Genomic DNA, 24,144 nt, shown 5'->3' with positions numbered 1-24,144 from the left:
ATGCAGCAGCACCATTAAGGAGCACCTCCAAGCCGGTCTTGGTTTCTTTTGAGTTTACATTAATTAACTCATTTTTTTTCTAGCTTGTTTCCATCTTTCAACTAGCTGTCCATTTTCTTCATTACATTTACAGGTTGCAGTATCCCATATTGTAGACCTTCATGGACAGAGTTTTAAGGAAACCACTCTTTTATAATTTCTAAGTATATTTGGAGATCTTGTTATTTCTTTGGAGACAATGGAGAGATTTAAGAAATTCAATGTGCTCTTCACCTATCAATAATCATCAAAGGCCAAATGACTTCTCTTTGATTCACCCATCTCTTGTATTATATAATTAAGGATTGTTAGAGAAATTATGACCAACTGAGTAGCAATTAGGAAATTTGCAGCTGAAATGAATAAATCAAGTAAACTATTGTAATCAAAAAATACCAGCACATTGTTGACTTTGCAGTGAGCAACATATACAGTTTTCTACTGAGACAGCAAGTTGAAGGACCAAAGTCCATTACCAAGAATAAAAAGAGTAAGAGAAAAAAAGTGCTTAAACAGAACATAGTTAGCTGGTGCCAATCTTGGGGCTTGAACACAAAGATAAAAGGGGTAGACTATGAGCCTAGTGAGGAATATTGTGGTCTTGAGATTCTGGTAAAAAGATTTTAGCATATACATTATTATGTGTGCATAGATAAGAAGATTAAGATCTGTTTATGTGACTGGCTTACACTGCAGTTAGAATTTTTTCTTTCATATTCTCTCACTTCAGAAAAAATGGAGTCATCCACAAATACTTTAAACTATCTCAAAGTGAAATATTTTCAAGCCTACCTTCAGTGTTTAATTGCCGCCATTAATATCTCATTTAGTGCACCAAACAGAAACTGAATATTCTTGATAGGCTTTAAAAATATAAGAAAATATAAAAATAAAGGTCAGTTGGCTGACTGGGCTCTGAGAAAACCCAACCTGCCCACTTCCATGACTCGCAAATTGCACACCCAGCCCATGTGTGACTCCCCATGCCATTATTGTCTTTTCATGCCAGAGTTGGGTTCGCAGTGCAGTTTGCAAGCCAGTTAAAAGGCCTGACTCGGTTCTCAAACACTGTACTCCAGCTCCCAACAGTGTTTACTGACCCCCTAAACCTCACCCTTCATCTGACTCACCCCCACACCCCCCCATTCAAGCCCCTACCCCCTCTGCCCCATGCTGCCCCATGCCACCTCTATGCACTCATGTATTCTCCATAGCCTCTCACCCAGTATGTACTGTGTGCAGTCCTCAGATTCCACACAATATCAATGGAAAATATTTTACACTGCTTGGGGGGGAAAGAAGTAAACCTCTTACTATCTAGTAAAGCCTCCATATCATTGGCATTAAATAAAAATGCATTCTGTCATGTGAATAAAGCCTTGTAATACTTTAATCCCATTAGCTTGTGTCAACAAACCAGGAACCACATCAAAGGAACAATTTGTTATTACAACCTCTTGAAACTGCCATTCATTCTCAGATGAATGGAACACTTACTGTGCTGCAGCACATTAGCACATGAAATTCAGCCAAGCATTCAGAATGGCCTCAGTTCTCCAAACAACAGACTGCTCTCTGTGAAGGAAAGTACAGAAGGTGCTGATTTCAATTTGGTATAAAAGATGACAGCACAGACTGACAGTGCATTTTGTAACATTTTTCACTACGCTATGGTGCTTTCTCCATCGGGAAGTACTGTAATGCATACGAACAAATTCAGAAGGCTGGTCAATGTAAGGGTCAATTTACCTTGAAAGGACAGAGCTCAATGATGAATCACGAAATTAAAAACACATTGGGCAGGATTTTATGTGTCAGCGAGCGGGGGCGGAGCCCGCTCACCGATGTGTAAAATGACATGCAGTGACGTCTCCTGATGTCACCGCGCCACATTTAAATTTTCAGGAATGCGGAGGCGCAGCAAAATCAGCTTCCCCCCCCCCCCCGCCGATCTGTCAATGGCCTTAAGGTTGGCAGGCAGGCCAGGAGCCCCGGCGCGAACTAGAAAAAGCATGAAACCTCATCCACTGGCAGCATGAGGTTTCATGTGGGTTTTATAAAATTTTAATATAGGTTTTGTGAAAATTATGGAAATATCCCAACTCATGTGGACATGTTGGGGAAATTTCACTTTTCAAATTTTAGGATTTTTACATTTTGAGCTGATCCCCCTGAGGCTGCACTTAGCCTCAGGGAGATGAGTGTGCACTTTTGTGCACATGTGCGAAAGAGCGCAGTCTCGATTTTGGGATATTCCCCCCGCCCCCTGCCCGCACAGAGAGCGCTATGTGCTTCCTGTGCAGACGTCATGCTGGGTGGGCCTTAATTAGCCTGCCCACTTAAAATTGCGCCACGCCCCCGATTGGGGGCACCGATCAGAAGCGTGCCTGTGCACACCGTCCCTTTAACAGCCCCCCACCCCCGACAGGGGCACAATTCAGCCCTTCTACATTACAATGCACCACCCAATAATACATTTGAATGCGTGAAAGCTCTTTATACTTACCTTTCAAAATGTTCCTGACTCTTCAACAGGCTTTCCATTTCCTTCACAAGCACTCAAAACCGACATGCTTTTAATGGGCTTTCAAAACCCCACACCACCAAATAAAAATGGTGTGTGAAAGAAAATCTGATTTTTGCCCCCATTTAAAAGGGGGAACCCGACCTCAGCACATGTAAGTGTTCAGGGCATTCCCGATACACAAAAAGGCCAGAGTAAAATAGCGTGGGGTTGGGAATGAAAAGGAAAATTGGATTTTCTCCAAAAAAAACTGTCACCATTCGCACAACGAAACGCAGCTACATACCCAGCCAAAAATTCAACCCAATTTGTATCATAGAGTTAGAGAAAATTTATGCTACAGGAAGAGGCCACTTGGCCCATCGTGTCAGCGCCGGCTGAAAAACAAGCCACCCAGCCTAATCCCACTTTCCGACATTTGGTCCATAGCCCTACAGGTTACAACAGTTGAGGTTCATATCCAGACACATTTTAAATGAGTTGAAGTTTTCTGCCTCTGCTACCCTTTCAGGCAGTGGGTTTCAGACCCCCACAACCCCCTGGGTGAAAAAATGTTTCCTTATCTCCCCTCTAATCTTTCTACCAATCATTTTAAATCTGTGCCCCCTCTCTGCTAAAGTAAATAGGCCCTTCCCATCCACTCTATTCAGGCCCTTCACAATCTTGTACATCTCAATGAAACCTCCCCTCAGCCTCCTCTGTTCCAAGGAGAACTACTCCAGACTATTTTCTTCCACGCTCACACACAAGGCCAAATTTAATTTCCTCCCCAAGGCAAGTTTGGTGGAGGCTGTCATTTAATTTGGCGGGTGAGGATCCTGCCACCTTCCATCTCTACCCCAATTTAAGTCTGGGTCAGGAAGGTTCATGGATGGTCTTCCCACTCCGCTGCCGATTGAAGCCCGTAAGCAAGCAATTAATGCCCACTTAAGGCCCTCATCCCACCACTGCTGATATTCTCCCAATCATCATGCAGGAAACTCAAAAAAGCAAAGCCTGTTGGAGTTTTTTGTGGGCTTTTGGGGGCTCCCTCTTTCAAAGGCTCACAGCACCTGATCCAGGGATCAGTATTGGGAAGCAGAGGGCCCACTGAAAGCCAATCCCTACCTTTGTTGCCCTCCCTCTCAGCAATCTAGGGCCTAGGGTGGGTACATTGCTGATAGCTATGCTGAGCAATGCACAGCTGTCAGCCTCTGAGTGGCCGGTAGCTCTCCGGGGGTGGGATTTCCAGTTTACTCCAGGGATGTTATTTTCATGTGCCATGCAGCATAGGCAGTGGCATTGTTGTAGTCTAGAGAATATTTCATGATCCAGCTGTGACTTATATTTTAAAAAATGTTGTGGGAAAAGATAAATTCGAGAAATGTGCCCCTAGATGTTACTTTCCCACCAGTTGAAAATGAATTTAAGGCAGTTCACAAAGATCAGTATGGCTGCCAGCAGCCCATCTATTCAATTCCATCTACAAACCTCAAGTCTTCTGTCTTGTCACTTGAACATAATTGAAGAATTTTTATCATATTGAGGCATTGTTCCTACTTCCATGAATGAAAAGATCTATTTTTTTAAAAGTGCAATACTAAAGCATGCTGCATGTGCACACATGTATTAGTACTTTTTTTTAATAGTTTTCAAGGAAGCAATTTTTTAATCATATAAAGCTGGAACCATGGTCCAATGGAGATTGCCAAAATAAATATTTTATTTGTGGAGAGCCAGAGATGAGCTAAAGTTTTGAGGCAGGTGGGGTTAGGCTTGTGAAAGGCATATTTCTTGCTTGATACGGCCACCTTTTTCATTCTTGAGATAGTTTGACAATAGGAACAATAATCTTCCAATACTCAAAGCAACTCAGTGTCCCGCAAAGGGAGCATGGAAACTCTAATGTATTCCAAACTGGGCACTTCACACTTTCTAACCATTTGCTAGATTACAAAGCAATTCAATACTGTGTTAAGTTGAGAGCCATCAAAACCATGAAAGCGGAGGGACTATCCAGCTGTATGATATAAGCAAATGTTACAGTTGTTAGGATTCAGAGTGAAATGAGCTTTTACATTTTCCATCTATTTCTTTGTAATACTCCAGAGTTTATAAGAACTTGAGTTGCCACTGTATGCTCATTCAGGTTATTAAGATAGCTTTTGGGATAAAGAGAAGTGGCACGGTCTTGCAGCCATGAAAGTTGTCTCAGATTAACAATTGAGACATATCAACCAAAACAAAAACAAAAATACCTGGAAAAACTCAGCAGGTCTGACAACATCTGCAGAGAGGAATACAGTTAACATTTCGAGTCTGTAAGACTCTTCAACAGAACTAAGGAAAAATAGAAGAGAGGTGAAATATAGGCTGGTTTAAGGGGGGGGTGGGGGGTGAGACAGGTAGAGCTGGATAGAGGGCCAGTGATAGGTGGAGGTTGCCAAAAGATGTCATAGACAAAAGGACAAAGAGGTGTTGACGGTGGTGATATTAGCTAAGAAATGTGCCAATAGGTGACATTAAGGGTAGAAAGCAGGACGAGCAAGGTACAGATAGCCCTAGTGGGGGTGGAGTAGGGGGAAGGGATCAAAATGGGCTAAAAGGTAGAGATGAAACAATGGATGGAAGTACATTTAAAAATAATGGAAATAGGTGGGAAAAGAAAAATTTATATAAATGATTGGAAAAAAGGGGGATCGGCAAGGGGTGGGGATGGAGGACAGAGTTCATGATCTAAAATTGTTGAACTCAATATTCAGTCCAGAAGGCTGTAAAGTGCCTAGTCGGAAGATGAGGTGCTATTCCTCCAGTTTGCGTTGAGCTTCACTGGAACATTGCAGCAGGCCAAGGACAGACATGTGGGCATGAGATCAGGGTGGAGTGTTGAAATGGCAAGCGACAGGGAGGTCTGGGTCATGCTTGCGGACAGACCAAAGGTGTTGAGACATATTGTTGAGACCTATTGTTGAGACCGTGGAGGAGACTCTCAGCTCCATATAACTTTTATCAATACCATTTCATTCTTAACCCTGGTATTAACTGCAAAAAGGATATTTTTCCTAACAATATCATCCCTCACTTTGATATGTTCTAGATGTTTCTCCAAAAATGTTTCATTAAGTCATTCATCACAGATAGGTAGACACGCAACAACACACAAGAAGTGGTTATCAAAAAATAGTGTTGTCTGAAGATGGCCGCTTAATATTCCTGTTTCCACATTTTATTTTTTATTGAAAAACATTTTAAATTTCATAACACATTTAGCAAATGTTCTGTACTCATGGTTGACTTATAATGGATCTGTGTGGGCCTACAAAAAGGGATACTGCAATTTAATTATTTTTCTCTCTTTCCTGTCTGCTAAAGTTTATCTTCTTTCTCTGGTCCTACTGTAATTGCATATGTTACATATTACTAACAGAAAATCACCAACCCTCCCAACAACTTAACCTGACAGTGGAATGCTTACTTTCAATTCAAAATTTCAATTAAACAACTCAAAATTTGGTCCTGACTGTTCAAATGAAGATCAAAAACCCCCAATTAGATATTTCATAACTGTTATGCTTGTTCCAAAGAGGTTAAGCTGTTACAGGGTATAATGTTCTGGGTGAGGCTTTGGGGTTTTGAAAATTCAAATGTTTACTTGATACAGCTGATATCCCAAACCATTACATGTGCCAATAGCATCTTTAGAACTCGTTCATTTGAGTCGATCAGCTGTGGACTTTTCTATTTTAAAGAGACTGTGTACACATTCTTGGCTTCTGAGTGCAAAGGCTTTAATTGAAACCCACTCAGATTCAATCCAAAACTGTACAACAAGCATTTTTTTTATGAACCAGTCTTCTCAAAGAGTCTTTGTTGTAACTGAGCAAATTGAGTTTGAAGACTCCAGAGTAATTTGTTTGGGACATGTCAAACGAAAGGTGCTGCATATTTTTGCGAAGTGAGTATTATCATCTTTTGAAAATATTTATTTAAATAAGAAAGATAAGATACAACAATTATGACTTTGATCTAACAATGAGGTTCATGTCAAACAATATTATATCTTCCACGGTCCTCCTTTCTCATTGCATATAAAACTCATTCCAAAGCAACATACATCTCCTCTCAAAATTTTTGTCTTTTTCTTAATCCTACTTTTTAAATTGCAATGCTATGAATGTTATTTTAAACCTCTAGTTTATGCAATCGGTTCAGGAGAATTCTCAAAAATACATCAGTTTCATTTCTGAATTACTTTATAAAACAACTACAAGATTTGTACATATATAGGCTAAGTTTCAATTTACTATTGCAGATTAGTTGTGTCTTAAGAATTGAGTTATGCCAATGTTAAAGCTTGTTCTCTTATTTTGGAGATATTAATCATTGTTGTGCATTAACCATTTGAACTCTATTTGTATTCTATCACAAATGTCAAAGACAAGCCAATTTTATTCTCTAGTTCCAAGCTGCTAATATCTTATGGAAAATCATTTTACTACCATTTTGATGAATGTGCTTCGATTATATTCATCAGACATTGATATAATCTGAATTATAATCAGATCAACTTCTATTTAGCACTTGGTATTTTGATAGCATTGCTTTTGTTTGACATGCCAAATGTTTCCTTAATTTTTCTATTTGTCCAACTGCACATGCAGTAAGATATTCCCTTGCAAGAGTTGTGTTGCCTTTGGAGAGTATCTACAGTGAACAATGAGAGAGAGGGTCAGAAATGCTTATATAAGAGGATTAATTGACTTACCTTGTGCGTCTTCCTTTGAGAAGAGCAGAAATTAATTTGACCTGTCCTCATTTTAAGAATGTTTTTAATGACTGCCTGCTGCAAATATTGGCAACAGTCTTAGGCTTGAATGAATGATGGTCTTTCTCCTTCCCACCAGCAAATCCAGTGTGCATTATCTCAAGTATGGCAGCAGGTCAATATGATGCATGCAGCAACAGCTGCACAGGATGTAACAAGATAATTAAAAACACAATTATTCCTATGCACTAGTGAAAGCCCCATCACAATAATATGCATTGTGTCAGTCAGTCAGTCAGTAACAAAGTTGATGAAATGTTCTGCATATTGCCATTAGTGCTTTGCATTTGCTTGTGTGAAAATTAATTTAGTTTGCTCTTGATGGTTTAGTGAAATATGATATGGTAAATGATGAAATGTTCCTTATGATGCATCTCCTTCAGGGCCCTTTCTTTACTGGATTTAGTCCATCATATTTGGGCTGATGAAACTATATATCCACAAAACAACCATCAGCTCTTCAGACAGCAAAGGGCTCTGAAACATAGTGCAAGATTTTACGTATCACCAGGGTAGCCGTCCCTCCAGCAAAAAAGCCAACTGCGTACCTGCCCCCGCTCCAGTGGTTGCCCCTCAGCCATTTAACGTTCGGAGGGGCATTAAATGGCTCAGGGCAAGACTTCTGCCCCCACTCAGCAGTGGCCACTGCTGAGACTGCATCCAGTCTGCAGCAAAGATCATCACTGGAGAGCCAGAGAGGTAAGTTGGGGGGATTTAGGAAGGGTCAGGATGGGAGGCCCGATGAGGAGGTTCAAGGCTATGGTGCACAGGCCAGGGTGGAGGGAAAATCCGGAGCGGGGAACAGAGTTTAGTGGGGGGAGGGGCTCCAATGCATCCAGGGGGTCCATAAAGGAGGTACTCCCCCTTTCCTGCCAATAGCCCCAGCAGTGGCACCTGGCAGTCTTCAAATCTGTCTTCCTCCTCCACTACCATATGAAACATTGTGGCTGGGTGAGAAGAGGATTTAAGTAGCCATTAGTTGGCCACTTAAGGGCCTCAAATGGCCCAAAGGTGGGTGGGCCGCCTGATGCCTCCCCTTCTGTGCATTAAATTGCAGTGGGGTCAGGGCTGGGTAGGTAGAACTGGGAAAGGTGTCTATGGAATCACATCTAATTTTATGTCCCTGTCTGCCTGTCAACCCACTCCCATGGGTGCATAACACTCAGCCTAATTTTTAGCCAAAATCTACTTTTATCCACATTCTACCAATTTGTGTTTATTTTCCATGCTTAAAATCATCTTATTGGATTATAAGTGAAATAATTAAAACTTGGCATTGAAATGGCTAATATAATGTTCAAAATGTTAATCTGATATATTAAACCCTCTCCCATATTAAGTAACATTCCTTTTTAAAAGGGAATAACAGTTACAACATTAGTGTCTTCAAGGTGTCATGTTAGCCAATTTCAGTTCAATTTTCTGGGGGAAGGGAAAAATTATGTCTAGATGGAGGTGAGAGAGAGTTACTTCTTGTAATGGTTGAAAGCACCCTGTAATTATTTGATGTCTAATGGTGTTCTTGATGATAGTGATGAGTTAGGCTGCTGATTGAAGAAAGTCTGGGTCGGGGAGGAGAAATCGTGAGGACATTATTAGAAATAAAGTGGTGATGGAAACAGCAAAAGAACTTTCTCCAAGTGTAACCCTTTACATGGAAAGTCCTTAGTCAGGAGGAGAGGGAAGGCACATCCCAGTGCAGAAGTAAGAGAAAACTGGCTCATCCCATCACTCTTGTGAACCTCCTTGCTTTCATTATAAAGCAAAGTTTTACAGGGATATAGCAATAGGGTGCAGGGTCACTGGGTTGATGTTAACTACCAGCTTAGTGGTGGGAGGATGAGAAGATAAAATAGATCAGGAAACTTACCTGTTGGACCTAAAACCTTTCGCGCCATTTGCAATTTTAACCTTCAGGTGGGTGAAGCCTAGCTATAGCTGGCAGGAGGTTTATAGAGCAGGAAGTGTAGGTGTAGTTTTCAAGCCTTTCTGAATTGGAAACCCTCTGCAAATACTAACATTCTTCTCCAACACAAAAACATGACTCCACAGGCAAACCTTTCTCCAACGAACTGAAGTGTCACCACAAACACAAAGTCATCAGGGAGGGTAGGTTGCATACCATAAAATGAAAACTATGAATCAAGTTTATTCGGAAGTAAAATGAAAGGAATAGCAAATTTATCTTGATTATAATAATTTACTTAACTCACCCTGGAGGAGAATTTTCATGGGGTTCTTCCAACCTTCTATCATAATTTCTGTGGAGAATTGGTAGAAACAGTGGAGAAACGTTGTGCAATTGGCTGTTTATAACCATTTAGCCTGTTTCTCCAGACTTTGCGTTACTGTTTAGCTGGGAAACCCTGGCAGAAATTATAGGCCAGCTTCCCTTCCAAAACAATAAAACCAGAAAGCTTTATTAGTTTTCTCTTCTACTTTCATAACCTGGATCATAAATCTTTGATGAAAGGTTCTTAATGTGAAAATGCCAACCCACAGAGTCCTCCATTTACTATCAAGCCAACTTAACAGTACAACAGGAAGAGAAATAGTCAGCAAAGACTTTAATCCAGTTATATCTTTTGTTTATTCATTACAGGATGTGGGCTCGCTGGCTAGGCCAGCATTTATTGCCCATCCCTAATTGCCCTTGAAAAGGCAGTGGTGGTGAGCTGCCTTCTTGAACCACTGCAGTCCCTGTGATGTAGGTACGCCCACAGTGCTGTTAGGGAGGGAGTTCCAGGATTTTGACCCAGCGACATAGAAGGAACAGCGATATATTTCCAAGTCAGGATGGTGAGTGGCTTGGAGGGGAACTTCTAGGCAGTGCTGTTCCCATGTGTCTGCTGCCCTTGTCCTTCTAGTCCTGGTAGCTGTCATGGGTCTGCCTAAGGAGCCTTGGTGAGTTTCTGCAGTGCATCTTGTAGGTGGCACACAGTGCTACCATTGTTCGTTAGCGGTGGAGGGAGTGAATGTTTGTGGAAGGGTTGCCAATCATGTGGACTGCTTTGTCCTGGATGGTGTCCAATATCTTGAGTATTGTTGGAGATGCATTCATCCAGGCAAGTGGAGAGTATTCCATCACACTCCTGACTTGTGCCTTGTAGATGGTGGACAGGCTTTGGGGAGTCAGGAGGTAAGTTACTTGCCACAGGATTCCTAGCTTCTGACCTGTTATAGCGACAGTGTTGATGTGGCTAGTTCAGTTCAGTTTCTGGTCAATGGTAACCCCCAGGACGTTGCTAATTTTTCCTTTGTCATGGACTAGTGGAAAGGAGAATAGATAACTATCATTCATGGCTAATCAGAAGACAGACATTCTAGGTCTAGTCAATTAGATTAATTCTTCACACATAACAGGGCACCTTCTTAGGGACCAAATAAGCATCTCACACGATGTCAGGATACAGGGGCAGGGGAGAGGTGGGGGTGTGTCATTTGGATTTGGGTAATATTGTAAAATGGGCGATATCAGTAACGTCAGCGGAAAGAAAATCGGGAGAGATTTATAAAAGGCAGCTGACTCGATATTTCCCATTTTACACTATTACCTAAAGTTAAAATTACCCACAATGGGGGGTCTTGCTCATTTGATTCCCTGATGTGACATTGCAAAGGCCAGAGATGGAAGTTTACGTGATGGAAAGCTGGTAATCAATATTAATTATGTCTAATACTTAGGTGGATTTGATGTCTGCCAATACTTGTTAGGAAATCCATCTAAATAGTTTTGCACACACTCACCTTGCTCATACATGCAGCTTTTCCAGAAAGCCAAACGAATGTTATGTTATGGGCAAGACGCACATGTCCACGAAAAGATGCGAGGACAGATTTTCCTGTCTCCTGTCTGGTTGGACAGATGCAGAATGACCGAAAAATGCACGGAGCCTGTAACAAACCCTTTCTAACAATGATTTGGGGGTCCCACGCAGCCAATAATGTGATATGACCATATCTCCATCTATCTTCCCTCTGAGAAGGCCCTTATACTGGGAAACAGATGTGAAAGGAGCAGCTTAATGAGGCCTGTGGTTGTGGTTCTGTCTTCTTCTCTTAGACCACCTGGCTGCCATTGGAGAACAACCAGAAGGCCTCCAGTTAAGACTATGCTTGGATTCTGAAAATAGGTCAACCAATTAACTTATCAGCCCACTTCTGGTTCCAGCCTGACCCCCATGAGGTTTGGATCTGAGGGGGCTCCAGATAGAAAGCAAACTATCAATCACTTGGGATGCTCTGGAAATATATGCCTGTGGACATGACTACAGGAATCTGAGGCAGGAACAACCTTTCCTGTCTCATTACCATGGTTTCCTGGTTTGCGCCTATTGCAACCACAGAACCTCCTCCGCTTTTCAGGAGTAGCCTGGAAATCTCAAGGCAACATAAAGAGGGCAGAAGCTGAGAATCGTGAGTCCCACCTTTGCACCTGGGGAATATGTGTTTCCCAGGGCGAAAGTGAGGGACTCTGCCCATGCAGTTTTTAACGTAGAGATTCTTATTAATTTTGCGACTTCTTCCTCTCCTCCTACTGTAGGAGATGGCTCAAGAGTTGGTATGATTTACATCACCTGGAACAGGTTAGAATAACTTGGGTAAGCTGCCAAGAACTCTCTTCAATTCGAGGATATATGGAAAGCTGCCTCAAATGTACACTTCTTTGGCAGCCAACATGCTGTGCACTTTATGTCAGCCATGAATTGCCATAGCTGCCTCTCCATACAAACATGCTTGCAACTTCATCACTTTCCAGGAGTATGGGCTTTGCCATCAGCTGTCACCATTCATGGTGCCACTCAACTAAAGAAGCCACATCTGTGAAAAGTTTTCTCTGCTCCCAGTTTACATGCCAACTTAGTGACCACTTGGATCTTTTGTTGGAGCAGGCAATTTGGATAAAGCTACTGCATCATAAATGAAGTGCTGCATTGTGCCACACCAAATACCTTAACAAATTGAAAGTAGGCACCTGAGACAAATGACTGTGGGAGCTTCGACTGGACTGCAAAATTAGTGCTGTCTGAGAGACTCCACATGATCCCCTAATCAGCTGAAACTCTCCCAGACCTACCTGGCTCACGTTACATACACTCCACTAGACAACCAGATTGTGTGACTGACTTGTTGCTGCTTCTCTGTTCTTAGGGTCAAAGCTGCAGGTTTCTTGTCTATACAATCCTAGAATCTTATAGCACTGAAGGAAGCCATTTAGACCAAAGTCCCTGAGCTCAGTGAGTTGTCAGCCTGTCAATCAAAATGAGACACTTGCCTTCCCACACATTTTTTAGCTTCGTGAAGATGCATAACAGTAATTTTTCTCAGCTGTCTCATTTTGTGTTCTATGTTTGTTATTCAGTAATAATACTTGTAAATCAGCTGAAACAACCTTTTAATATCAACATTAAGGTTGAATTTCTGTGCCGGTCCTCCCAATCACCGACCATGACTTAGGGGATCTCCTCACAAATCCCTTATTGACTCCTATTTGAAACCCTATGATTTAACCTATTTTGGAATTGAATGGTCCTTCAGTTTGCAGATTATAAACTTGCTTTTGATCTCCCATGGTGCTGAATTTTGAGCCTTGCTGATATGAGGGAGTTAAGGTAACAAGGAAGACTCATCTCTGGGCCTCCATCGCATACTTCCAGAATAGAATTGGTGGAAAGTTTGATAAAATGTCAACCATCTGCCTCTTAGCTGCAAGGCATGCCTAACCTGGAAAGATTGGGAGATTGATGAAAAATAATATTAAATACAAATATAGAACTGCACATTATAATGAAGTTTGGAAATTATAAGTAGCCTGTATGAAATGTAACAAGTTAAAAACTAGGATGTGTGAACAAATGCTGTCACCTAAAAGGCATTAGAGTGTAGAATAAGTTGCCAAGAAAGAGCGTTGGAGGAGGCAACATAAATGGTTTCAAGAGACAAGTGGATGCATACTTCAGAGAGATGGTGGGGAGGTGCAGTTTAACAGTCAAAAGGGATAGGTTTGTTTGGATACATTAATCTTTTCCTGTTCTTAATCCTTATGGCAGTCCTAGCTTTTACTTATTATTCTTTAAATAGACTGGAAAAAATAAGCCTGTTGCATCTTATAAATGAAATATTGCAGGTTTAATATTCATACCATAAAGTAATACATAAATATTATTTTAATGTTGTAACATATTATTTCATTCACTAAGGGATTTAGTTTCTCTTATTTGTGTTATGGGTAACAAGTTTATGTAAAATTCCTTTGTGTGCTACTTTAATGAAACCAGTTAAATTGTAATTCATCAATGAATGTTACAGTGTTGTACATTGATTAAATAACCTTGACACAATGTGGAGATTGCTGCACACAAGGGCAGGCCATTAGAGGTGAAACGGAAGGGAGTTTGCAAGCCTCAAACAATGCGCAACAATGGAATTAACCTGTAGGCAACTATATTGGCAATGAAACAGACATGATCCCATTATGGAAGAAAGCACAGAGTAAATCACCCCACAAGTGACTTTGGAGTCATCACAAGTGAGTGCTGTGAAACTCTTCTAAAGCTAGTTTACATAAAGACAGGAGCTTTCAGATTGTATTTGATACTGTCATCCCAATAACACTGGGAGGAGAAGATGTTACAATTGTTTGATGTTCAAACGCATAGAGGGAGCCAAAACAGGGATGCTGTATGATAAATATTTCCTCTTTTCTGCATTATGCATTTCATACTAATTCATAGAGTGATGAGCAATATTATTTACATACTTTGGATAACATTTAACTTTGTTTAAGAACAGCAGCAAACAGACTTTTTTGTGCAAATCTAAGCATATTAAGACTAATTATAAAAGTAGATGATAGATGAGAAACTACATTTCCTTGGACAGGTATTGTGTCCTGAAACACTGAATAAAATACCAAGAAAGATATCAAAGGTGCCTCCATGGGCTATAGAGTAAGAAACAAGTTTGTTATTAAATATGTATTTTATATTTTTTTGTCAATTAACTCATTGTCACTTCATCACATGCTTGCATTGAAAATTTTTCTCAAGGTATGCATTTATTTTATTTTAATCTACTCACATATCTCTCTCATTTTTAGATAATTGTTCTATTTTAATACAGAATTAGGTCATGGCATTGACACCAGTATCATCCAGACCTTACTGTGTACTCCTCAATTACACCGGCATCTTTCATGTTCTAAGATTATCTGAGTATTGTGACATATTCAGTTAGCTGTTCAACAAGGCTATACGTCTCATCAAAAACCTCATTATAGTCAGGGCAGAGCAAAGGCTTGTTTTGTCATAAAATAAACATTGTCCAAATCTAGCATTTACTGTTTTATGGTACTGCTATTGGTACATGGACTTCTTAAATATAGCTAAAATGTGTGACGATGTAATACACCGATTGATAGCATATCTAAAATTCAACTGTGGTTCTAAAGAGGCACAGGTTCAACAAGACTTGACAGTCACAAGATTGTTCCCTATGGACATGGGTCAGTATGATAGTATAGTGGTTATGTTACTGGACTGGTAACAATGACATGAGCTGGGGAATTTAAATTCAGTGAATTAAATAAATCTGGAATAAAAAACTAGCATTGGTAATTGTAACTATTAAAGAACCTGATTGTAGTAAAAAACCCACGTGGTTCATTAGGGAAGAAAATCTGTTGCCTGACCTATCTGTGACTCTAGATCAACATTAATGAGGTTGATTCTGAACTGCCCTCTGAAATGGTCTAGTCAGCTCTTGGGTTCTGTCAAACTCTGTATTTCATCAAAAGAAAGTCAGTCAGGCCAGCTGGCATCAACCTAGGGACCAGAAAGGACAAAGGTACATCTAGTTTCAACTCACTAACCACAGGGAATATGTGCAAAAATTGGCAGAGCTTCCCCACAGCCTAGTCAAGCAACAGTATGACGTAGCCACACTCATAGGGCAGGGTTTTGCGTCCCGCGCAATATTTTGGTCAGCAGGTGCGCACGAGAGTTGGCAGCGCACCTGCCAACAATTAAGAGGCCTATTAAGGCCCTTAAATAATTGGAAGTAATTTTTCACTGCCCATCCAACCTTATAGGCTGAATTTTCTCCCCATCGGGGGGGGGTTGTGCGGGGACTGTGCGCCGCCAACTAAGGCCCACCCAGCGTGATGCACACCCGGAAGCGCTGTGCGCTCCCTGTGTGGGCGGGGAGGATTCCCTGAGTCGGAGCCTGCGCTCCTTCGTGCATGCGTGTGAAAGAGCGCAGAAATCTCCCTGAGACAGCTCTGTGCCTCAGGGAGATTAGTTTAAGTTCTGAAAAGTTTAAAGAAGGAAAAAAAAAAATTAAGGACCTGACCCCTCATGTGAAACCATTAATTTATTCAAGAAGTTTTATTTAATTAATAAACCCTTCATGAAACCTCCGCCCGTTGATGTGGTTTCATGATAAATGCGAAGGCCGCCTGGGCTCTTCGCCTGCCCGCCAACCTTAAGTTGGATGGGCAGCATTCTTAAGAACCTTAATAACATTCTTAATGGCCTTATTGACCTTTGACAGCCGCATCAACTGCATGCCCGCCAAACTGACAATCTAAATGACCCGCAGTGATGTCCGGACTCCAGCCCGACGTCACCACGTGTCATTTTACACATCGGCGAATGGGCCCCACCCCCGGCTCGCCAACTGGAAAATTCTTCTCTATGGTTGGTGGGCAGGCGAATCGGCCAGGCGGCCTTTGGATTTTTTATGAATCCTCATCCACAGGCGGGATGAGGTTTCCAGCAGTAATTTCTTTAAAGAAGTATAATTTTTATACATCATTTTTAATATGTCCCTGTTCATGTGACTGAATCACATGTGGGGGCTTGTTTCTCTCATTTTTAAAATCTATTTTTGCATCCACAATTCTTCAGCTCCCTGAGGCAGCTCTGTGCCCCCACCCCAGCAGCACTGAGCTCCTCAGCACTCCTTTCATACCATTAGTTGACCAGCCAGCGTGAAATCACGGCTGGGGGCCGACCGCTGGCGGTGGACCATTTCCTGGCTGCTCCCGGGCCCGCCCACCGCATCAGCCCGACGACCAGAAAATCCTGCCCATAGAATTGTACCTTTCAGCTAATATCCCAGATTCCTCCCTGGCTTCACCACCCAGAAGTGGTGGGAGCACAGTAGTATATAGTAAGGAAGGAGTAGCCCTGGAAGTCCTCAATATTGACTGGGGCTCCCATGACATTAGGTTAAACATGGACAAGGAAATCAGCTAATTACTACCTATGTCCTTTAAATCTATTTCCATCCATTGTTTAAACTCCACCTTTAAGCCTATTTTGTTCCCTTCCCCCCCACCCCACCCCCAACAGGGCTATCTGTTACTTGCTCGTCCTGCTTTCCACCCTTAATGTCACCATTAGCACATTTCTTAGCTAATATCACCACCGTCAACACTTCTTTGTCCTTTTGTCTATGACATCTTTGGAAACCTCTTCTTTGCCTCCATCTACCACTGGCTCTCTGTCCAGCTCTACCTGTCCCACCCACCTCAACCAGCTTATATTTCACCACATTTCTATATTTCCTCCGTTCTGATGAAGAGTCATACGGACTCGAAACATTAACTGGATTCCTCTCTGCAGATGCTGTCAGACCTGATGAGTTTTTCCAGCTATTTTTATTTTTGGTTTACCTGTCTCCTTGTTGTAGCTGATGAATCAGAACTCCTTGTTGAACGTCACTTGGAGGAAGCACTGAGCAAAGCAAGGACGCAGAACATACTCTAGGTGGGGAACTTCAACATTCATCGCCAAGGTGAGCAGTTAGCACTACAACTGACTGAGCTACTCAAGGTCCTGAAGGTCGATATCATGAGTGGCTAGCACATTTAAAGCTAGCTTAAAGCCAAACTGCACCTCTTAAAGGGGAGATGAATTGTGGCTGGAGCTGTTGCTGCCAGTGACCTAATGAACATTGAAGAATGGCAGAACATGGACAACAGCTGGCTCCAAAGTATCCAAACTTCGCACTGGAGGCCTTGGCAAGAGACATCCTACATCTGCAGGAGACCCTCCAGACACACACAGCAAGTAATGGGAGTGGGATCCATGGAGGTTAACATCAGGATTCAAGCCCAGAGGACCTGGATGCAGTGCCGCATGAAATTCAGTGACCTCACAAAGTGGTCAAGATCAGTGAATGAGACTTCAAATATCACATGCTACCAACTGCACCAGTGGACTGACAATGTTCAATTCACCATAGCCCCAACAATCACTTACTGAAAATCTCTATCAATCAGTACGTATACCTGAGATTTATATACTCCACCACATTCACAAGTTACCCAGCATTGCTGCATGTCTCACAACTTGCACAGACTAGCAGCTAGTCCACATCACCCAAGCAAACTTCACAACATCACTGATGTTAATTGGATCCTAATTGGATTTGTAATTGTTTCGGGTGGTGGGCATTAGCTGGGGATTTATCTGTGCTCATATATATAGGAGCAGATTGAAACTGTGGTTGTTGAATTGGAGGTTCATGATATGTAATGTGTGTCTCTGTAACTTAAAGCTTTTAAGTGTATGAAGACTAGGGTCTGAATTTTCACTCCTGAGCAAGAGCGTAGAGTCTGGACAATTCCCGGCTTCACAAACCCAACCCAGGAAAAGGTGCCCCAGCAGTTGCGATTTTTGCTCCAGGGTGGTGGGGTTCTCTGGGAGTCGGGCTCGCTTCCCCCATTGCAAGTGCTGTTAGGTGGCAGGCCGGGGCCTTAGTGCTCCGGCACTTTGTCAAAGCTATGGGGCAGAATTTTACGTCCTGTGGATGGGGCGTGTGCCCAACCAGATCAGACGTAAAATAGCACGTGAAACCTGACGTCATTCAGACTCACGTGATATTTCGGTCGGCGGGCACACTGCTGACTCTCGTGTGCGCTCGTCGACAATTAAGAGGCCTGTTGAGGCCCTTAATCAATTAAGTTCTACCTATTTTCGCTGCCTGACGATCCTTACAGTTGGTGGGTGGCCGAACTGGCCAGACAGCCTTTGCATTTTTAGGAAACCTCATCCACGGGTGAGATGAGGTTTCCAACAGCAATTTAAAAAAACAATAAAAATTTTTAAACATAATTTTTAATATGTCCCTGTTCATGTGACTGAGTCACATGTGGGGACATGTTTCTATCATCTTTTCAATCTTTATTTTGGAATCCACAATTCTTCAGCTCTGTGCCCTCAGGAAGCTTTCAGTGTGCACTCACCCGCACATGTGCAGCACTCATGCCCCTCTCGCCCCCACCCTAGCAGCGCTGAGCTTCTCAGCGTGCTTTTCACGCTGACTGGTCATTAATTGGCCAGCCAGCATGAAATTACAGTTGGGGGCGGATGGCGGAACATTTCCCGGCTGCTCTCAGGCCTGCCCGCCATGCCCGCCCAACGACTGGAAAATCCTCCCCATGGAAAAAATGGATAAAACATAAAACAGCCAACCAGCCCTCAGCCCTCATATCCCCTCACACACTCCCCAAGCCCCATCCATGCCAATCCATGCTGCATTATGCCCCTCAACACACCTTCCATGGCCCTTCAGATCTCCATGCCAACCTATTCCCCCATCCACCCCATGGCCTCTCACACCCTCTGTGCCAACCTGTGCCTCTCTACACAGCCCTCATCATTCCTCATATGCTCCATGCCAATCTATACCTAACTAAACCCCATAATCCCTCATTCCCTGCATGCCAACCTATTCCTCTCTACCCACCCCCCATGGCTGCTCTCACCCTTCATGCCAACCTATGCCCCTCTACCTACCCACATGGTCTTTTAGAGCCCCTATGTCAACTTATGCCCACCAGCGCCACTGACCATCATTTGTCCTTATCCCTACCATGCCAACTCACCCAGTATTCACCACCGGCAGACCTCAGAACCCTTTCTGGGATTAAATAAAATAATGTTCTAAGTGTCTATTGCAGGCTTTTTAAATTCTCATTCATAAAAACCCAGTCACTACATTCCTTCAACCATATCCTTATAAAACTAAACATTGAAATTCATGGTCCCATTCCAAAGAGTCTATAGCCATTTGAAGCTGTCAATCAAACTGTGAAATGGAAGGCACCCTGCTATGATAAATGGAAGTTGTGAAATCTGACATGCAGCACTAATCCAGCAATCATATCCCTCAGGCTCATGTCAACAAAAAGAATAAAATAGCAAGTATTTTTTTTAACACGCCAGACATTTTTTTTCCTAAAAAGGTTTAAAGGGCAGGAGTTTTAAATGGATTGACTGCTTGACAGTTGCCTTTGACAATTCATTTTGATACTTTTGATAGCTAATGCATTTATCCACTTTTTATGCACATTATATCCTACTTTTAACAATCCCAAGGAGTCATTACCTCTCCTAAAGGGCACTTGACCTCTCCCAAGCAGCACTTAACCTCTCCAAGAGGGCAACTAACCTCCCCGAAAGGTGTACCAGGACCATATCCAAAGGGGTACCTTACCTCTCCAAAAGGTTCCCCACCTTTCAAAAGGACTCGCAAAGTTTAGATTTGCTCCAGGTCTAATCTGCACACATCATGTTTCCCGCTCCTGGCTAATGAAAATCAGACACAAGTGGAGGTAGCTGCTTTTTTATATGAGCAACTGCTTCCACAAATTGCATATGCGCAAACCCTGACCTAGGCCCATTCCCGCCCCTGCAGAAATGGTCGATGCCGTGTTCAGGGGAAGGATTTCTGGATTTAGGTTTCTTCCACCATTTTTGCAACAACAGAGAAGTTCTCTGTCATTGTGAAAATCCAGGCCTAGGCTGGATTTCACCACCTGGCTATCTGAGTTGTAACAACTGGCACACCTCTCTCTCTCTCTCATGCAGAACAATGTGGTCACAACCGGAGAGGACAGGAGCTAAATGGAAAGTGATAAGTGCACGTTTTGACTCCCATGTAGGATACAGTGTTGGCCTTTATTGGCATATCTGTTGCTGAGTCCGTGACCAGCGGTGGGGCTGAAACCAGAGAGGATGACAGTATCCTCATACCTAATCCACCTTCTCACATCTCACTTATCCCTCAATAGACATTCTCCTGATTTACAGCCTGCAAACGTTTCATCCATGCGCCTCTTGCCTCCCAACCCGTCCTCTGCCAGCCTCTCACCCACCTCCAGCCTCCCTCCACCACAGTCTTAACTTGTTCCTGTTTCCTTTCAGATAGTCAAGAGGTCCAGGCAGCAGAGGAACAGTAAGAAGACAACAGTAAGGAAAGTGCACTGTCAGTCTATTTCACACTCACATGCACCAGCTCAGTACTGACAACCGACATAGTAACCTGCCAAGCCTCCTTTGACAGGACCTTCCAAACCTACGACCTCTACCACCTAGTAGACAAGGGCAACAGATGAATGGGAACACCACCACCTGCAGGCTCCCCTTCAAGCCACACAACATCCTGACTTAGAACTAATCTCGTTGTTCACTGTCACTGGGTCAAATTCTGGAACTCCCTCTCTAACAACACTGAGGATGTACCTACACCACATGGACTGCAGCAGTTCAAGAAGGCAGCTCACCACCACCTCCTTAAGAGCAATTAAGGGTGGGCAACAAATGCTGCCAGAAATGTCCATATCCCATGAAAGAAGCTTTAAAAAGCTGTGCGTAAGTTAGAGGACAACATCGGAATGGGATCTGCATGAGGTGAAACACTGGGCACAAGTGGGCAGTAGTCAGGGTGGGGCAAGGAAAATGCTTACTGGAGGATAAGGTCACACACAGGTTCTGCTGCAGAGAATTCAGATGAGTACTTATATGGGACAACCTACAGTGGAATTGTGCACAACAAAATGCTTGGTGCATTGGGTGGCCTGTCAGCAAGAATGTCAACAAGCATGGAGGAGTCCGACACCAACTTAGCAGTGGGCTTTCTACAGAGCTTGGAGCCCATGCTTTCCCAGTGTCGAAGTAGTGATGAACTCCATAAGAACATTTATCAGCCCAATCTGATGGTCGATGTTGCGGCTTCCATTGCAGTACAAGAATAAGCCACAATAGCTGTTGATCGCTGTGTGCAAAGGAACTTGCCGGCTGTCATAGCAGTCCAATAATCTGTCCTTGAACAGATTACTAGGTTTGCTGAGGTGCCATCCTGGAGCAGTGACAGTGGTTCCTTGGAATGCAGACTAATTGTCCTCTCCCAGGAAAAAAGCTTTCCTCCTCCCACCTCTGCCCATCTGCCACTTTTCTTGCTGTTAGCTGTCGGCCCAGACTGCTGCCACCCCTGCTCCAATGGTACAGTCCACAGCCAAGTTTCCTAGACCCATTGGTGCACGAGATCATCCTCCAAGGCCATCTGCAATCTCCCTTCTGAAATTGAGCAGCCTTCCACCTGGCAAGCTGCAGCAACTGGTAGAGCATTGCGTGGAAGCACCACAGGCAAAGACACAACAGAAGGCAAGCACAAAAAGGAATGCACAATGATGATTAGTTGATTTTACATGAAATATTGATTCATAAATTTGGCTTGGAATGCTTATTTTGTGGTGGCTTTAATTTTTGCACTGTGGTCAAGTGGATGGTCAGTGACAGAGGGAAGGTAGGTCTAGGACTGTTGGTGATTTGAGAATTAAGGTTGAGGTTGCTGGTATCACACTCAGAGAAGTTCTTCACAGACAGCCTATCTGAAAGGAGGTACCTAGGTTGCCTCCTCTTTTCCTCTTCCACCTCTTCCTCCTCCTCCTCATCTTCCTGCTCTTCAGCTTCTATCCGTATAACCTATAACAAGGGCTGACCCCTCTTGATGGGGAGCTGTGCAGCATGCAGCAGATCACAGCAAGTTTTGACACTGGATCATCCAAGTACTGCAAGGCTCCTCCAGAGAGGTCCAGGCAGTGAAAGTGTTGTTTCAACATACCTGTGCCCTGTTCTATCAAGCTTTGCGTGGCTGCCTGGCTTTCATTATACAGATGTTTCACAAGTGTGTGTAGGTTGCACACTGGAGTTATGTAGTCAGCAGATAGCCCTCATCACCAACTACCTTATGGTTTGCCATGATGACTCAAATACAGCTGGCACAGAAGATTGTCGTAGATGAAGACATTATGACTGCTGCCAGAGTATCGCACATTGACCTTCATGATGCAATTCATTGAGGAAGTGGAATCTCTTTCAGTTCCAGTAGACAGCAGAATTGACATGCAGCACCCACAAAGCATGGTGCATGCATTCAGTGGCACCCTATTCCCATGGGGAAGCCTATGATCCCAGTAAAGCTGCATGCTCACTTTGCCTACTGCACTCTGACAGGGGAGAATGAAATGTAGTTGGTTCTCAGTGACCTCCCTAACACAACAGTGTATAGCAAATGGTGAGATAATTGCTAATACCTCCCGCTCCTGCCTGGAAGGAGCCAGGTGCATTAAATTTCATCTCCACTTTAACCTTCACAGCCACTGGCAATGCAGTTCTTACCTTGCTCTGAGTTTGGAATTATGGCTGTAATAGGTGGAAGATTTCAGTGAGAACATCCTTACTGAGAAGAATTCTCATAGATTGTTTCTCGCTGAGGTTCAGGTAATAGAATTGCTCTTTGAGCCCACTGGTCTCCGACTGAAAGCACTTCCCCTCCCCTCTTCCCTCCTCTTCCAGCAGCAAGTCCTGCTGTGTATACCCTCTGTTCATTCTCCAAGTCATGCCGTATTTCAAGGGGAATGCCTATTACTGCAACCATATCTAGTTAGTACAGAAGCCTTGGTGTCAGAAAAAACTCCTTCATTCTCTGTCATACCACTCTTTTATAACATGAAAAAAACTGTAGAAAGTACAAAATAAAAGCACTAAACACTTGTAGAATCAAAGCAACAACCGGAAGGGGAAAAAAGCAACTAACCTTTAATTAATTGATAGCCCCTTTAACTAGTGCTGATGGGCGGTGTTGGGCGAGGGGTTCCTTAATGCTGCTGAGCACATGTTCGACTGTGCCAGGTTAAGAAACACTGCTAGCTGGAATGCTGGTGCCAAATCAACATTATACGCTATTTATGTCATCATCTGCCTGCTGTGCACACTTCTGGCAGCCATTCACTGAGCATGCTAACACCATCAGCAATATGGCATTCAGATGCATAGGGAGGGAGGAAAAAGAGGGGAAGAGCAATAGTAGTAGGAGACTCATTAGTAAGGGGAACAGACAGGCGTTTCTGCGGCCATAGACGTGACTCCAGGATGGTATGTTGCCTCCCTGGTGCCAGGGTCAAGGATGTCACTGAATGGCTGCAGGGCATTCCAAAAGGGGGAGGGCAAACAGACAGAGATCGTGGTACATATTGATGCCAACAGCATAGGTAGAAAGAGGGATGAGGTCCTGTAAGCTGAATTTAGGGAGCTAGGAAACAGATTAAAAAATAGGACCTCAAAGATAGTAATCTCTGGATTACTTCCAGTGCCACGCACTAGTGAGTATAGAAATAGGAGGTTAGCCCAGATGAATGCATGGCTGGAGAGATGGTGCAAGAGGGAGGGCTTTAGTTTTCTGGGACATTGGGACCGTTTCTGGGGGCGGTGGGACCTGTACAAGGCAGACGGGTTGCACCTGAACCAGAATGGGAGCAACATCTTTGCGGGGAGGTTTGCTAGTGCTGTTGGAGATGGTTTAAACTAACTTGGCAAAGGGATGGGATCCTGAGAGGAGGTTCAGCAGTGGGAGGTGCACAGCCAAATTAGAAGAGAGAGCAAGTGAGTCTGGAAGGCATAGAAACTATAGGCCAGTTAAGGCACAA

General features: G+C 43.1%; 1 protein-coding gene across 1 annotated transcript in view; it reads left to right on the top strand.

Annotated features, from left to right (window-relative positions):
* The window catches only part of gria3b (glutamate receptor, ionotropic, AMPA 3b), a 502,427-nt gene that overhangs the window by 344,386 nt on the left and 133,897 nt on the right, over positions 1 to 24,144 (top strand). The window lies entirely within an intron of this gene.

This window comes from Carcharodon carcharias, chromosome 9, assembly GCF_017639515.1.
Source record: "Carcharodon carcharias isolate sCarCar2 chromosome 9, sCarCar2.pri, whole genome shotgun sequence".
NCBI lineage: Eukaryota > Metazoa > Chordata > Chondrichthyes > Lamniformes > Lamnidae > Carcharodon > Carcharodon carcharias.
This window is presented reverse-complemented; position numbering and strand designations above follow the sequence as displayed.